Source organism: Haliotis asinina, chromosome 2, assembly GCF_037392515.1.
Source record: "Haliotis asinina isolate JCU_RB_2024 chromosome 2, JCU_Hal_asi_v2, whole genome shotgun sequence".
Lineage (NCBI taxonomy): Eukaryota > Metazoa > Mollusca > Gastropoda > Lepetellida > Haliotidae > Haliotis > Haliotis asinina.
This window is the reverse complement of record NC_090281.1, coordinates 48,929,261-48,946,814: the sequence shown is the minus strand read 5'-3', so window position 1 is coordinate 48,946,814 and position 17,554 is coordinate 48,929,261. Positions and strand designations below refer to the sequence as shown.

The window sequence follows — 17,554 nt, the reverse complement described above, 5'->3', positions numbered from 1 at the left end:
TACATATGGAAAGTATCTGTGCTAAAGCGCTCCAGTACTGTCCAGGTTTCACACTAGTACACAAACAGATATTGTTGGTATTGCACTGTTATTGTTGTGTGGTAACTGTTATGCTACATAACATATTGGGGCGATGGGGTAGTTTAATGGTAGAAGCGTTCGCTCGTCACGACGAAGAACCGTGTTCGATTCCCTACATGAGTACAATGTGTGAAGACCATTTCTGGAGTTCCCCGCCATGGTATTGCAATAACCGGTGTAAAACTAAACTCACTCATTCACATAACATATTTGTCCAAGTTACATGCATGCAAGTTTGATTTGCCTCGTTTCTAAAATGGCAATTAGTAGATGGTTGGTTATACCTATGAAAGAGTGACAAGCGGACAATTAGGACTTAGAACCTGATCTGTTTCCTATGTGTTGTCTAGGGCACTGTTTATACCTATTTGGCAATACCCAGTACCAGCCAGTTTTCAGTACTATTCTGATTTCAACGCCTCGGCCAAGGCATAAGCAGTGACGTTATTCTTCAGTACTCTGCCGCATGTCTTAGAGCCTGTTACATAGTGCCTCGAACTCTTGTACTGTAAATCTGACACCGTGTGTTTAAATAAAATTATATTCAGTTTTCTATGGTGTGGTCAGTTAATGGTTTTGCCGTTTAATTCTGATCGACCCGATTCCACTTCACTTCGTAAATACACACGTTAAGAACGGCAGAAAAACCGAATCCGCACAAAAGACGTGCGCAAGGCTGGGAATGGGAAGCGCTTCTGAGCGATGCCATGGAGCTTACAGTGGCCAGGAGCTCCAGGATCTCTTTACCGTGTAATCCCTCAGGGGCTTCTTGTTCAAACAGTCTTAATTTTGCTTTTGAGATGACACCAAAGGCTAATGGTTTCTTCGTATCCACGATTTTATTTGGAAATTCCCACAAGCTGTTATTAAATTAACCTTAGTATGATATGCCATTTTTTATGATTTATTAATCATGAAATATAGTATAAATTCACCTTTTTTCATGTTTAACAATTATGTGTTTGCTTGAAGCTATTACCTACTTTATGGCCAACCAAAAGAACTTAATGAGCTTCGTAATGCTGTACATTACATTGTACATTAATTCACTAAGAGTAGGTGATTTTTAATGCGATGATGTCGTGTGTAACTAAACATTTCCTTTCTACGATATATTGTCGAATCAAAAACATCAGTCACCTGTCTTCCATTGCCACAGGCTTCTACACCTGTCAGTAGCGCTGTCATGATGTTCCTACTCTTTCTCACAGAAATTATCCTGGGTTGGTTTCTTTAAGGGAATAAAGTCTGCGAGGCTGTCAGCCCAAGTACATAGTGAACGTTAGGAATCCAGCACCGCCATCATTTGCCCCTCATGGTAGACTGGCTCGTAGTTTTGTTTTGAGTGTCGAATTGTCTTAGGCACCGCACTTTGCTCTGAAGAGTTGCACCACTTGGACAGGACAGAAACCGATCATCGTGGGTTCGAATCCGGTTACTCCCAATTATATTTCTAGAGTTATCAACACCATGATCGTGGATTTGATCATCACCCATCAAGTGATGAAAGTCTAAAAATACATCACTTTGGGCTTTCTTCCAACATCAACTGACACACTTTCATATAACAGTTGGGGCGGTGGGCTATCCAGTGGTTAAAGCGTTCGCTCGTCACGACGGGTTCTATTTAATATTTAATTTTGGTTGTGCTGTTTTAAACAGAGATAATGCTAATACCCTCTGGTGACATTTGTTTTGTTTTGTTTTTCATTTTTGCATATTAATATAGTGTGAATATAAAAATCATTGTTTTTTATTTATAAAACAATATGTTTTTAAATGCCTGTATTTTTAGAAGTTGATTCATATGTAAAATCTGACACACTGCCTTGAAAATTAATTTTCCTGCTTTATTACATACCAATACTGAAATGTATATGAAACACATACAGAATAATAATGGTAAACAATTTCTTTTAAGAGACCTTTTTATGACGTACTACTTTCTACAGATAGTGCCACAAGGGGGTATGATACCAAATTTATACCAATACCAAATTTATACTTATACCAATTTCATGACATTAACATATTTTGTATGCTACCTCCTTAGGTAATATCATTAATCGTAAGTAAAACTTACGTACAGATATGTGATTTATACTGTCAGTACCTAGTTATTTATATTATTTCATTCGTGACTGAGTCCACAAATAAAACTAATCAACTTCTACGATGACGTCACTTGGATTGGTGCGCCCCGGGAGTTCAACGGGTATGGACAAGTTTGGTCACGCCAAGTGTAACGTGTAATACAGATCACGTGTGACGCTGGTCAGCGAAGTTACACTGGACTACACGTGGTCACCATGGGTTCAACGGGGTCACAGCATCCAGGTAAGAAGTGATCTTTATCATCCAATGCTGGTCTTAGGAATGACTAACGGGATGGACGTAGTTAATGCAGAAATGATCTTCATCATCCAATGCTGGTCTTAGGAATGTCTAACGGGATGGACGTAGTTGATACAGAAGTGATCTTCATCATCCAATGCTTGTCTTAGAAATGACTAACGGGATGGACGTAGTTGATGCAGAAGTGATCTTCATCATCCAATGCTGGTCTTAGAAATGACTAACGGAATGGACGTAGTTGATGCAGAAGTGATCTTCATGAAATGACTAACGGAATGGACGTAGTTGATACAGAAGTGATCTTCATCATTCAATGCTTGTCTTAGAAATGACTAACGGAATGGACGTAGTTGATGCAGAAGTGATCTTCATGAAATGACTAACGGAATGGACGTAGTTGATACAGAAGTGATCTTCATCATCCAATGCTGGTCTTAGAAATGACTAACGGAATGGACGTAGTTGATACAGAAGTCATCTTCATCATCCAATGCTTGTCTTAGAAATGACTAACGGGATGGACGTAGTTGATGCAGAAGTGATCTTCATCATCCAATGCTGGTCTTAGGAATGTCTAACGGGATGGACGTAGTTGATACAGAAGTGATCTTCATCATCCAATGCTTGTCTTAGAAATGACTAACGGAATGGACGTAGTTGATGCAGAAGTGATCTTCATCATCCAATGCTGGTCTTAGGAATGACTAACGGAATGGACGTAGTTGATGCAGAAGTCATCTTCATCATCCAATGCTTGTCTTAGAAATGACTAACGGAATGGACGTAGTTGATGCAGAAGTGATCTTCATCATCCAATGCTGGTCTTAGGAATGACTAACGGGATGGACGTAGTTGATACAGAAGTGATCTTCATCATCCAATGCTTGTCTTAGAAATGACTAACGGGATGGACGTAGTTGATGCAGAAGTGATCTTCATCATCCAATGCTTGTCTTAGAAATGACTAACGGGATGGACTTGATGGACTTGTATCCCAGTTGCGTAGAACGATGCTCATGAATGTTAATCACTTGAGTGTCTGGTTCAGATTTGATTACTAGTGTTGCAAACAAACAAACAAACAAACCATTGAGGTCGAAGCAATCCAAGGCGATCATTGCCTCAGTAATTCATGGTCTTAACATAAGATGGACAATTGGCTGTTGAGGAGTTCCCCTTTAATGATCTGTATATGTCTGGGAGTACCTTTAACGGAGTGGTATTTAGCGACGATTGGTTAAGCTAAGCGATTGCTATGTATTGTACGGTAGCCTCCTCGTTGTAAAGGTGAACGCCAGAGAATAATAATCAGTCTCGCTAATCCATCGAAACTGAATGCAATGGGAGTAGAGGGCAAAATATGAATATTGCATGAACGGATGACTGAAATGACACCAGCCGTTGACTGGAAGGGTGTGTTTGGTTGGTTGGTTGCTTGCTTTCTCTGCTTGCTTTACGTCGCACTCAGCAGTATTCCAGTAATCAAACCGAAACATGACTCTCATTAACTCATCAATTCAGACAAAGACATACTTTCTTTCAGCCGATCCGATATTCTCGTGTGAAAGTGAAAAGAGATACTAGAAACAACTATGGTGACACTAAATTCAAATTCCTTCTTTCAAAAGAAATGATGTTTATAATTTAAGTATATTTTCTAAAAGAAAATCGTATATCTATATTCCATGGCGAGTTTCAGGCAGCATGTTAACTGAGTCAGCCCCTGTTTGAAGAGGTCGTACAATGATTCACAATTCACCTGGCTCAATGGTTACACCTGTGTTCACACCACTGTCCTAGAATAGAACGTGTCTGATTCTTCCCCTCCGCCTCGTGATATGTACATGCTGTTTCATCAACCGTCATACCCAACATCAACGTCAACCCTCGCCCTTGCAGCATATGCTCGTCGTCAATAAAGATAAATATTTTCATACAAGTGAGTGAGTAAGTTTAGTTTTACGCCGCACTCAGCAGTATTCCAGCTAAATGGCGGCTTTTATCATACAAGTAAACGTCATAATTACTAAAGAAATGCGATGAAATTTTCCAAAATAGTGATAGTGAGTCAGCGAGTGAATTTAGTTTTGCGCCGCTTTTAGCTATATTCCGGCGCAGTGGTCTGCTTCACGTGGGAGGGGAACCCTAAGTAATGCAGGTTTTAGACGTTTACCTATGAATATAACGTAAACGAATCTGGATTTACTCAAATTGCATTAATGTCCACCACGTCTAATCCCACCGTCTTTGTCCGCTTCTGCAGTAGCAACTGTACCTATCGTCGCGACGCGAAGAAACCAGTCAGCTTTAAGTAACTGCTTTTATTCAATTATCCTATTGTATGTAGTCTCAGTGATTACTCGACAACGGTAAGCCGCACCACCGAGAAGCATTCATTTTCCCTTTTTACCGACCAACGCCTCGAGCCAAGGGACATGATTATGTATAGCTGTTTTTTTACCAGCATCTCACTCTGAGGTATTGCCCAGTGGGTTCAAGCATTTGGAACAATGGAACAATTTGAGTGATGTATGTAATGTAATGTAAATTTACAAATCACGTTTCGGTGCGCCGTTGTTATATATAGAATCTTATTCCATTCACTTATGTTTTTTTTCGGTTTTTGTTTTAACAATAAGATGACTGTTGTACAGTTGAATGTTTGGGCGGACAGTCTTGAATGAATACTGCACTGTGTTTACTGGGCTCCTGTCTACTAAAGACCGTTTATAACTTATGGAAGAAGGTGATGTTGATTTTGTTAATGGAAAGCCATGTGTAACGCAGTGGAAATTAAACTAAAATATAAATTTCGACTTACCTTTCAAACCAAATCTTTTAACTAACTAAACATGAACTCCCCTTTAAACAACTAAACGTGAAATCCCCTTGTAATCAACTAAAAGTGAAATTCCCTTGTAATGTAATGAAATGAAATGTAAAATATATGCAATGAAAATTAAACTAAATATGCAAACCTGTCTATTTAGTTAATCCTACTCTATCTATCTATCTATCTATCTCTCTAAATCTTATTCCTGTTTCTATTTTACTGTTTTGTGTCACAAACTACTGGAGAGCTACTCGTCTATTCTGTCTCCAGCGCTCAACACTCAAAATCTGCCACATGTTCAAGATGCCCAGATGAACGGTGCACAAAATCCCGTGCAGCACGAAAAAGTCAATGACATGCTCCGAAACGGCTGCGTTTATGCCATCAAACCACAACGCCCGTGAACACAATCACAAACCCTTCAGAACACCATGTACAAAGTGACACCCCCACCGTCCTAACATTTACCTCCCCCAACCCCAACCCCCGACATACACACTCCCCTAAGAGAAAATGGGTGACCCTCCAAAAAATTCATCAGCTGTACCACCCCACTCCCAAAACCCCACCTCCAAAACCCCACCCCAGCCAAAACGTATGTACGGTCCCTTAAACTATCAAGTTAAAAGCGCAAAACTTGCTGTGCTAACCATCACAGGTGACGACTTATCATTTGTGGAAATGGGTTTAACAGGCGATAAAACATCAACAACAGCCATGACACAAGACACCATTTCTACACCTTTGGGAAATCGTAATCACGAGGGATAAGAAAATAAAATTCACACGATGAATCCCAGTATCGTGTCCCATTGCACCCAACGGCATGGTAAAACCAAATGCCAAGGTCGAACAACTCCACCTCGGGGCAAGTGGTGTTCTTTCAAGCGTCGACGAGGACCTGTCAGCTTCGCATGGGATTGTTGAGAGAAGCATGCGGTGCACGTGGACCCAGGGTCAGCTGACAGATTGCAGGAAGCATCAGTTTCAAAGGCTCTCACCATAACGCCGGCTGTTGAAGGTCACTTCAAAATATATATTACTGATAAGTTGTTTTGTCTACAATATTATTGAAATCCATACTTCTTTAACTTCTATCTTCTGTCAGATCATTCCGATGGCGGGTAAGAATTCCTCCCGTTCCCCCATACCAAATATTATTTATGAATTGATATATACTTGAATTTTTCACAAAACCTAACACAACACTTACTAGAGGGCTCACAAAAACAACTAAAAGCCCCCAAATTAAGTACAATATGTAGGGTTGAACCGCTTTGTGTAAACCTGTGTTTATCTGAGGAAGAAAGTATATAGCGGAACGGTAGGAACTCTTTCCCAGTGGCGTTATGCCACTTTCTGGTCAGATCTGGGTCACCGGAAGTAATCACACACGTCAAAATGTTCTTTCTCGTGCATGCATGCGTACGTGCGTTTACGTGGGCGTCTAAATGTGTGAGCGTCATCTTTATTAGTTTGGAGCTACGCCGATTTTATAATGATGGTCTTCTGGGATACGATGCCACATTTTCAAGACGCGAACCCAACTCATAATACTGGCCTGTTCGCATATGAAAGTAATATTGACTTTTTACGCGTGTCGAGGCTTTGATGATTTTTTCATGTAAAATGCACGACTATTCCTTAGTTGGAATATGCAAAGTGCTAACATTTTCCTCAATATTTCATCAACGTGTAATATAATGAGGTTATGTTTGTTGTTTATATGTTGAGTGATCTTATAAGATTATCCCAAAGTCTAAATACATGTCCCATTTTCTGATGTCCCCCGCTATGATGTTGCTGGAATATTGCTAAAAAGCTGCGTAAAACTCACTCATTCACCCTAAATGCATGTAGTTTCCATCTTAACCGGTCCGTGAATTTCGGGGATAGAACTGGCCCTCAAGAACCCATGCTTGTCGTAGGATACGACTGACAGGATTCGTTGAGTTGATACAAGCGTGTCAAGGTAAGTATACATTAGATGCAGATGTCCATCACTTCATTGTCTGGTCCACACTCGATTAGACTACCATCATATATGTGAAATGCTGCTCACTTTGGCACTCAAAACAACAAATCAAACAAACCATACACAGTGTGTCGTCAAGAGTGAAGAGGGCTTTTTATTTGAATAAAATGCCGGAGAAAGATTTCACAAAACTGTGAATCCTTACCCTTAAAATGTGAATGCACAAGCCTTTCGTTACTGAAATGATTACAGTTGTGTAACCCTTTTGCTTCAAGAAAATTAAATTAAAGAGTTATCTTTTCTGTATCTCTAATGATATACATATCTCAAACGATTTTATGACCCGCTCGTCCAATTCTTTCATACACTGGAAAAAATAGTTTGGGATATATGTAAATGTTGAAATTATGAATAATGATCTATCTAGATATTCATTGACAATCTGATTAAATATCAATCATAAAAATACCAGTATCCCTAAATTATTTAGTCTAGTACATTAGAGATTCGTGACAGTAACTTGAGTAATCGGTTCCTCACCCCGAAGGTATGGGTTCTATTCACGTATGACTCTCAGCCCCCTCAAACGTACTAGATTCTGTGCTTTGTTTAGAAATTAATTGTAATTTCATATATGCTACATTTGACTATTTTCTAAAGGACGTTGTGAATTCGTATCTTTCAGACGTGGGAGCCTGCAACCAACACATTTGTCAGAGGGTACAAATAACACGTGGTTTCGACTACCAGTTGTCGGACTTCCATTTTCTGTGGAAGCCGCGGTGTCTGAGTGGGTTTGATTGCTGACTTAGTAGGCTGGAGATTAGGTGTCTCAGTCTGAGTTCAAATCCGGTATGGGACCAAGCTCTCAATGTCTACTTGACTGAGGAGGCTTTTATCCATAATATAATGCATTGATGTAACCGTCTTTGGAATATACAACATACAAGACGTTTGATACGATAGTCCCCCATGTTACACAGTATCTACCACTTCGTCCCACCGACAATCAGTCATCTCAGGCGGCATCATCAACTACCCCAGGCACTACGGCATGTGGGACAACGTTCACATCCTATCAAACAATCTCCATCACGTCAATAAGCGAAAGCTAAGACAAGCATTTTAAATCCGCCTTCAATCAACAGAGATCAAGGGGACTCATCCCATCTGCCTACAATGATTTGATAAAACAACAGAACACTCCAGCTAACATCTCTAATTAATCCTATCAGCTCAGTATATTTTGTACCCTGTCTTGTACAGCTGGCTTCTTCCTATAGTCGCGGGATCAATCAGTCATTAGCCTATGTTGTTGCTAATCCCTTTTACGCACGCCTTTAATTCGTTTTTGTGAATCCGTATTTCATGTTTTAGTATGTACTGTGCGTGTTCACATTCGCTTGACAACTGTATAAGGACCTATACCCATGCATACTAGCCTAAAGAAGTTGTCATTCATTAGGTATCTAGCCTTGAGTAATATGTATATGTCGAGTATTTTGCAACTTCTTTTGAGTAGAAAATTAAACAAAACGATCTGGAGGTCCTCCTTTCGAGTATGTCAAAACGTCGACACCTCAAGAGCACATAGACAGTTTATGACAATCAAATATTAATTACAAATCAATTAACTTTGGTTATACAGTGTCTGTTTCGTTTAAGAAATGCGAGTTATTTATAGTTTTGGGGACTTGGGTGTTGAATATTTCATTCAAAAAGGGAGCACATGATATGGCACACAATGTCTTTTTAAATCATGTTTTTATACTCATATTTTCATTTCAACTTTGGGTATTCTTAGCGTTCTGGTTGTCCTTTCGACGATATTTCTTTCCGACATATAAGAAACCACTTCATTGGTTTAAAACCCCAACACATATCTCTAATCTCGTTCTGGCACCTAGTTCCTGGTTTTACGCCACGTTGTAACGCGCGCACTACCTAACATCGCCCTACTTCACCCTCCACGCGGCCCCTCCCGCGTTTTCCCCCTACCCCAACTACCCTCCCCCCATACACTTTTCACATGGTAGTCACGAAATTGTGGAATGGCCTTCATACCGCTCCCGCTTCTGTTCAAAGTGTGATGTTATTTCTTGTCGTAAATCAGATGAAACTAGTCATGAAGCGAGTTCTCCTAGCTAATTAAGATAGAGCCGCAGGCAAGGTGATTTTGTCTTGAACGAATTGGGCAATTTTAGATTAGAACATAAATAATTCAGGGTTTCATCTGCGGACGGGCATCTGACGGTGGTGTTCTCTCACTTCTTGCACGGTGACGTGTGGAGGTATCGCTGGAGTCGACCCTGCAGTAGAGCCCATCAACCCTCTTTTCCCCTCGTTGGCTTCACACTGGTTTTGCGGGGAGTCTCGCGGAATTATGTCCAAAGCCGTGAGAGACCGCCGGTGAAAAAGTTTGACGGATTATTCATATAAAAGTTTTAAAATTGAGATACTTGTTTAATTGACCGTCAATGCTTGATAACCTTACCTTTATACAAGTGTGTGTTTGGGTTTTAAGTTATCAGGGGCTCTTTTGTTTGTGAGATCGTTTGTCATGTAATATTTATCTGTAATATTTATCGAAGAAATATGTTGTGACCCGATTTTTCAGAATAGTATTTGCATTATATAAATAGATTTTTACTTCTGTTGTTTTGTGTCATGTATCACACTGACAGCTCTGCCGTGAGATTCTTATTTTCATAGGATCTGAGTGTCGTGGATTCGAACCCCATACACCCTCCCATATAGTTAGTTGGCTCGTAGGGTGTTTGCATCACCATACAGACAACGTTTCCCTTCAGGATCCGCTGCAAGTTGCGACGCCATGGCAGCTGAATCTTGTTGAAACAATCGTTAACTACAGACAGAGACAACAGACTATAGGAGACAAAGGGGTACCTAGAATGGTTAAAGTGTCTGATTGTCACGTCGAAGACCCGGGTTCGATTCACCACATGGGTGCAACTGAATGTGTGAACCCTATTTCTGGCGTCCCTCGTCGTGATATTGCAGGAATATTGGTAAAAGCGGCGTAAAACTAAACTCACTCACGTCATTGTGTCAGTTTCTACTGCAAGTGAGTACACATTCAACACTTTTGTAGCTTTGCTGGTTTTTCCGGGGCTGAAGTTCAACTACCACATTCGATTTACTTTACAGCTTTACATTTATGACACAGGTCGTTCATGTTATATGGCTAAAAAAACTAATGCATCGTAACTGGTAACTCTCATATTCACCTTCCCGACAATGGATGAGTTGTGGATGAATTTCATGTTCTTTTCATTTGAGAACATCACCAGTTTCTTAGAAACAGATACCCCCGTATTATCTCAACAGTGTACAAAGATGAACAACAACTGAAAAACCTGTTGACATTGATATTTCTTAATAATTTTAAATTATTTTTTTAAATATATGTATGCATATTTATGTTCCTACGTGACTGCATGTAAAATAATATAACAACGCAAGTGTACTATAGGTCATGTGGCCTGAAATATATAATAAACTTGTGTCTGTCTGTCTGTCTGTCTGTCTGTCTGTCTGTTTCATTGATTGTGATATCTAACGGACTATCTGTGATGGACTAAATGGGCAATTCTTATATGAATGTTTCCCGAAATTATACTGTTTACACTGGCAAATATATGGAGGTGAAGCGTATTTCTACCTTGAAGTGTTCTTTCATTGTATCTCGTATCATAACAAAAAGTTAATTAACTTTTTATTGATTCGGCAGAAAAAAAGAATCCCACAGTTCCAAACACGTCCCTAAAGACATGTCAAATATTAATGATCTTGACCATCCGAAACCAAATTAATTTCGTTAATTTAAACAAAACCCGCTGTCTCTGGGCATTATTATTTCATGAGGCAAGTACATCGAAAATATATATTCCCCGTAAAAATATTTTTCACATTCAGTTACTTTTAAGGTTTTAAAGGCGAAGCTTGAGGCGTGTGTTTAAAATATTATAGAGTGACAAAGAATACGTAAAAAGTAACGGAAATGCCTTTGCATGTGCCGATTAAACCATTGTGTCAAGCATGGATACGATGTGTAAAGCCCCTAATGGCTGAAATGGAACAGTTGTTTGGGTAACGTTTACGTTGACGTGACGTCTGTCTACCACATCCAGCGGATCACTTTAGGCTAGATCCGGTGACCTTGACGGCTACGGCAGTACGTTATAACCTAGCCTCACCGGAAACCAGTTCCAGCTAGTGGGGACAGGTGATGGTCATTGTTACGATGGAATATTACGCCTAGTGATTGCAAAGCTAGGACAACGTAAGGACCGGTCAAATGGATACAAAAATACCACTTGGTCCTGTGTAAGCGAAAACGGGCATAGATATGAAAATAGTCTAGTATTATCAAGATAACTCTGAATTTCCAAACATGGGACTTAGAATATCCTACATCCTGTGGAGAAAAAGCAATACGGTCATTTCCTTTGAAGATATGTTTCAGTGCTGAAAGTTGTTCATCCTTTAACTCAAAGTATATTTAAATTGCGCTTTGTATAGTTTAGCGAAGTTTCAAAGTTCAACGGTTCCGCCATCTTTTTGTTTTGAAATGCGTTTTGCTAGGCTGGATTTGATAGGTTTGCCATGATTCTTGGCAATGATAGCGTACGAATGTGGTACGAGTCTTCATGTAGGTCACGGAAAGAGACGAGAAGTTACGAATGCGGATGCCCTGCGTAGAAGATGAAGGACCCGGATGTAGCGATGTCCGGTCACTGTTGGGTTGCACGATCTGCCTGAATCGCCGCCGTCGGTGCCGTACAGACGTCGATGTTGCCAACGATGTGAAAACTGAAATGTCTTGCCACTGTTGCCTGTCATTCACCCCTTATAGTCTAAAAATAGCGTTATTATTGGTGTAACGCAGTCCAACATTCAACTGAATTCAATAAATAAATGATCGGTGAAAACAACGTGTCATACCTGCGCGTAAAAACTGCCTTAACCTTCACCGAGAAACCGGATCATGCCAATATGGAAAGTCGTCAATATTTATGATAATCAATACCGTTGATATCAAAGACGATAAATTAGCTTTTTAAAATTATGTCAGCAGAAAAACTTGGACATTATTTTACGGAACAGTGTAAAATAGTATTTTTAGAAATAATGTTTTTGCTGAGGAAGTGTACATGTAGTCCCATTTATACCGAACAGTGAAAGAAACGCAAGAACGTTTTTAAATAGAATGCATACAGATGAAGGCTTACATTTATACGATTTCATTTTTTCAAAATTGCGTTTCTTTTAGCTTTCAGCATATTACCTGTTACATTTTCGTTCTAAATGGCATTGTGTATACATGTACGTATCTTTATACTTATTTCGTTAAGAAATGCGAAATACGACGTAGGGTTAATAACGATGGTATAATGTGCAATATTAAGCAGGTGTTAAAGCCACATGGTCAAAGTGAGTAAATACTGTTTTATATCGCAATACCGCCCAATAAATAATCAGATTTGAGACAGAGATGCTAATTGCATGTATCATCAGCACAGCTGGGGCACGGTGACATCAACAAGTGAATCATCACAATTGGCCACAGAGGTACTATGTGTGGAGCCCTTTCCTGGTGTTGTCCATCGTCATTTTGTTTGATAATTGCTGAAAGCGGCGTAAAATCTTTCTCACTCGCTATAAATCATACAGGTCCGTAGACGTTTAAACCGTTAATGACGTTAGGCATTTACATCTACGCTCCTGGATTTGAACAATAACATTTCCATCGCGGATATCGATGCTTATTTTGTCGTGAGTGAACTGTCTGGTGGTTGAGACCTCTACCATGTAGCTGCAACATTGCTGGGTTCAACGTTATACATCAAAGACACAGGTAAACCACGCTGAGAATCGAACTCGTATGTTATGCATGGTAGTGTGACACTTTCACCACTATTCTATCCCACGTACAATGAATTGAAAAAAACCCCACCCCACCCCCAACCTCCTACATTATTTAAAACATAAATAACAATTATAAATGCAAAAATAAAAAAAACATACAACCCCCCCCCCCAAAAAAAAAGAAAAAAAAGAAAAAAAAAAACCCAAGCAAAAACAACCAAAACAAACTAAAACAAACCCAAACAATAACAAGACCCGTGTTAGATTCCCCACGTTCCAATGTGCGCAGCACATTTGTATTATTGCTTGAATATTGCTCAAAGCAGAGTAAAGTCAAAGTCACTCACTCACCCAGACCAACCACGACAACCTCGCTATCACTTATGCCGGACGCAGGTACTACATTGCTACATTTCGTTTTCTTTGGTGGCCAGGAACAGGTGGTCTCAAATCTGAAGTCCAACTTAGCAAAAAGAATCAATTTAAAATCACTTAAGCCCTCTGTGAAAGTATTAAGATTGATAACGGCAATTATCTCTGCAACAATTACGTATGTGTGATTAACCGTAAACGCCTAAAAATCAGTTCAAATGTCTCTTACATTCAGCCTCAGGGTTTGTGATGTTTAAGATCCAAGAGACTTAACCCTTTAAAAACAATACGTCTGATTCCCCAGCGGCCTGTAAACACGGAAATACAAGTTGACCTCTGACCCGTAAATATCCGGGTTAGTAAGGTTTTTCTTTTGCAGCAATCCATGCTTATCGCTAGAGACAATGTGGCTGATACATGTCAACATATCTCAAATGTGTAAATATGATTATTACGACGTCATCACTGGGTTGTTTGGCCCATACTCGATCGATTATTTGCAGACCGCCTTTATACAGTTGGAATGTGTCAAACAAACACAAAACCCAGGATGGTTGCTTGTCTTCACCAACTTATAAGAATCTTCTCCTTTTTGGAGCCAGCGTTTGGTGTTTCACCGCTTGGAACTGTTTTGGAAATTGGTACAACGCAACCCACTGAAAATGGACATTCTTGGTCCACTGGCATCTTTAGATTCCCGAAGTCTTAAGGTCTTGGCTTTAGTTTTTATTTCCTTCTTTACGCCGCAATGAGCAATGTGCTTAAACCGGACAATCCAATGATCAACATCATGGACACCCATCTACGCGAGCCTGACCAACCGATCCCGTGATAGTGGCTTCTTACAACAATCGTGGATTGCTCAAAATCAATTCTAAACCGGATCTTCATGGGTATCTCAGCTCCAGCTTTGAATAAACTATATCATTCAGATTCTATTTACATAGTATTTGTATACCTGAACAGTTCTAACATAAGTCAGATTAACAAGTTCTTTGTCGATGCTATAATATACATTTGCTACGCCCTGAAACCGTTCCTTCCATACACATATTTGCAGTACCACCCTCGAGACCATCACAGCCACTTGACTAGGTAAGTAGTCTGTGTATCGCCGTCACGGCCACTCCCCACTGTGGCGCTGAACGATGATCATCAGACAGACAATACCACAGGGATCAATACAATCCTCAGTGTAATCGATGAAAACAGAAAAGGAGTTTTAACCTTTTCAAGGGAATCGCTTGGGTTACCATGGCTGAACTGTCTCTTTTATGAGTAGGGGAGATAAGTCCGCAACACGGTAAATGTTTGTATTGTGTGTTTGACTGTTAAGTACCCGTGGATGTGCTTGTTAAAAGTATTGGCGGGTATGTGAAAGGTAGTTGTTACTAATGAAAGTATATGAAAAGTTCACATGATGACAATATGTCTATTTTAAAATTGTGAAATTCGTCTCAGGCGTGTTTAACAAACAAACAAACAAAACACCCTCCGCCTTGACCCCCTCCCCCCAAAAAACCCCAACAAAACAAACAAAAAAGAAAAAACAAAAATACCCCCCCCCTCCAAAACCCAAAACAAAAACAACAACAACAACAACCAAACACAACAAACAAAACAAAACAAACAAAAAAAACCCCCAAAAACCAACACAAAACAAAACAAACAATAACAACAACTAAGACAAAAAAAAAATCCAAAACAAAAAAAAAAACCAAGTAGCAAAATTCAACAACCAGATAAATCGAAACATGCAACGAACAAACAACAATCCCAATACACATACTAAAAAAAACACGACCAAACAACAACCCCTTGTAGTATAATACATCCCATTATACGAATGAGGGCGAGTGAGTCAGTGAGTTCTGTAGACATGGATACATCAACAGGCATCAGAGGCGAAATATGTTCGAGTTCTTGAAGCTTGTGCGCGACCTGGTAGCTAATTCTGGGATAGAAAGGATTTGAATGTGACAGTTTTACTCACCCTGAGTCATGTTTGATTTTAAGTAATCCAGGTGTTTCATTGTCAAAAATACCTTCATACCAAGTCCGTTTCAGCAGATAATCAGACTGACTCAGTATAGTCTTAGTCGTTTCATAAGTAAGGTGCTGGCGTTATGAATGTAGTATTCATAATATGTTTGAGGTAGCGGAGAGGATTTTTCACAGCCAGAATATCCATTGCATGTCACTACGTTGCCTTGTTTTCATTGAGGCATGCCAGTAGTGCTAGTATGTAGATATACGGGGAGCAAGGTTTGGCAATTTTCAGTGATTTCCAAAAATATTTAAGGTAGTCCGAAATCTGCCAAGGAATATTGTTTAGTGCTATAAGGCATGTTAAAACATTTTAAATAAGCTGTGGGTGAGTGAGTTTTAACGCAGTTTTTTAACCATACCCCCGCCCCCTACTCCTGGATGAACTTACATTGACAGGCGTAGCTAAGGTTGGGAATACCACTCAAACCAAAGATGACAATAACTTCCTAATCAAGCCTGCTTGGTGATCTATAGGCCAGGTGTGTAAAACATCTCCTCCATTAATGAGTCATTTGATGAGTAATCGTCATCTTTATCAATACATCTATGAACATTTTTAAATATTAATAGACATGAAAATATGTTCCCTATTACCTTAACGTATGCACATGGTCCTTCTTGACAAGAAGGAGTATTTGCAAATAGGTGCAGAACTGCTGGCGTTAAGTAATGATCACTCACTAACAAAGGGGAAGCTGTTTTGTGGGCGTCAATTCAACCTGTCTGTGTCACAAGTTGATAAAGAAATCACATGGCGAGCAAAAAAGCAGAATCCTGACAAGTGGATATGAATGGACTAAACAAATAGAAATCTAAACTAGAACAGTCACTGAAATACTACAAACATAAGGTGTCCTACGCATTCATATAACATGCCTGATAATTTTGTAACCATCTCTTTGATTCAAAGTATGGCCACCGCCAAACACTTGAGTATACGTCATCAAACACTGTGGTTGCTTATATATTCATTGTGCCTGTTGTTGTTTGGAGTATGTTTATTACGTATCTCATCTGTATTTATTTTGAAAGGTTTAAACAGCAATAAATAGTATTATTTGTACAGCTGACTGACTGATGCATTTAAATTCTATCTCTACTGCACCATTACTTGTTTCTCTGAAGTTATGACAACTGTGCAATGCAATCATAAATTTCATATTTACCTTGATATATGTTACAGTCATATGGTGAAAATCATTTCATTTCATGAGATGATTAAAAATTTCAGTCACTAATGACTAAGAGGGTTAGTTATTGCGTGTCATTTTGTGTAACAACAATCAATATACTTCAGTCATTTCATGAAATTTCACTTAATAATAACTTAATCTACAACAGTGGATCACAATTTCAGCAACACTTATTCTCACTAACAGTTACGTTTATTGTGGCAGCGACTTTTGATTGGCTTTGAAGCATCTACACCTGTTTGTTTGACACTTGCTGTGTCCAGAGCAGCAATACCTCACAAACCCCTTTCCACCTCATATAAATGAAATGGTATTATGATATGACTGAAATATAATGATTGTTGTTACACAAAAACGATGCGGAATGGCTGACCCTCTTAGTCATTTCACAAGATGACTGGACATTTCAGTCATTTGACAAAATGACCGATTTCACAATCTGAATGTAACATATATACTACTCAAAAGACCTTAAGGGCTGTCCAGTTAGTTCGCATGACTACATGCCGTGGCAGGTAAGAAACATACCGGTGTTCTAGACAGTGTCTGGGAAGTATATTAAAATCACTTCACTCTTCAATTATCCTCCGAGACAAATTCCATTTTGCTATAAAACGGACAATGGTAATAAACAATTATGAATGGAGAGCTATAAACCGGCAATGACACCGGGTGTTTCCGAAAAGGCCTGGCCTGTTGGTAGCTCTAGTAACTTACTTAATTTGACTGAAAGGTAAGTGTTTGCTGGCTTAACATAACACGTATTATTTTTCATTCTAATACACTTAACACATTTATGTGAAATAA

At 39.3% G+C, this 17,554-nt stretch overlaps 1 long non-coding RNA gene across 1 annotated transcript; it reads left to right on the top strand.

The window, feature by feature from the left end:
- The first annotated feature begins 6,113 nt into the window (after positions 1-6,113).
- On the top strand, positions 6,114-10,778 carry LOC137272610 (uncharacterized). Its single transcript, XR_010956106.1, has 3 exons — positions 6,114-6,290; positions 7,130-7,241; positions 7,930-10,778. It is a non-coding gene; the product is annotated as an uncharacterized lncRNA (long non-coding RNA).
- The last annotated feature ends 6,776 nt before the right edge of the window (positions 10,779-17,554 follow it).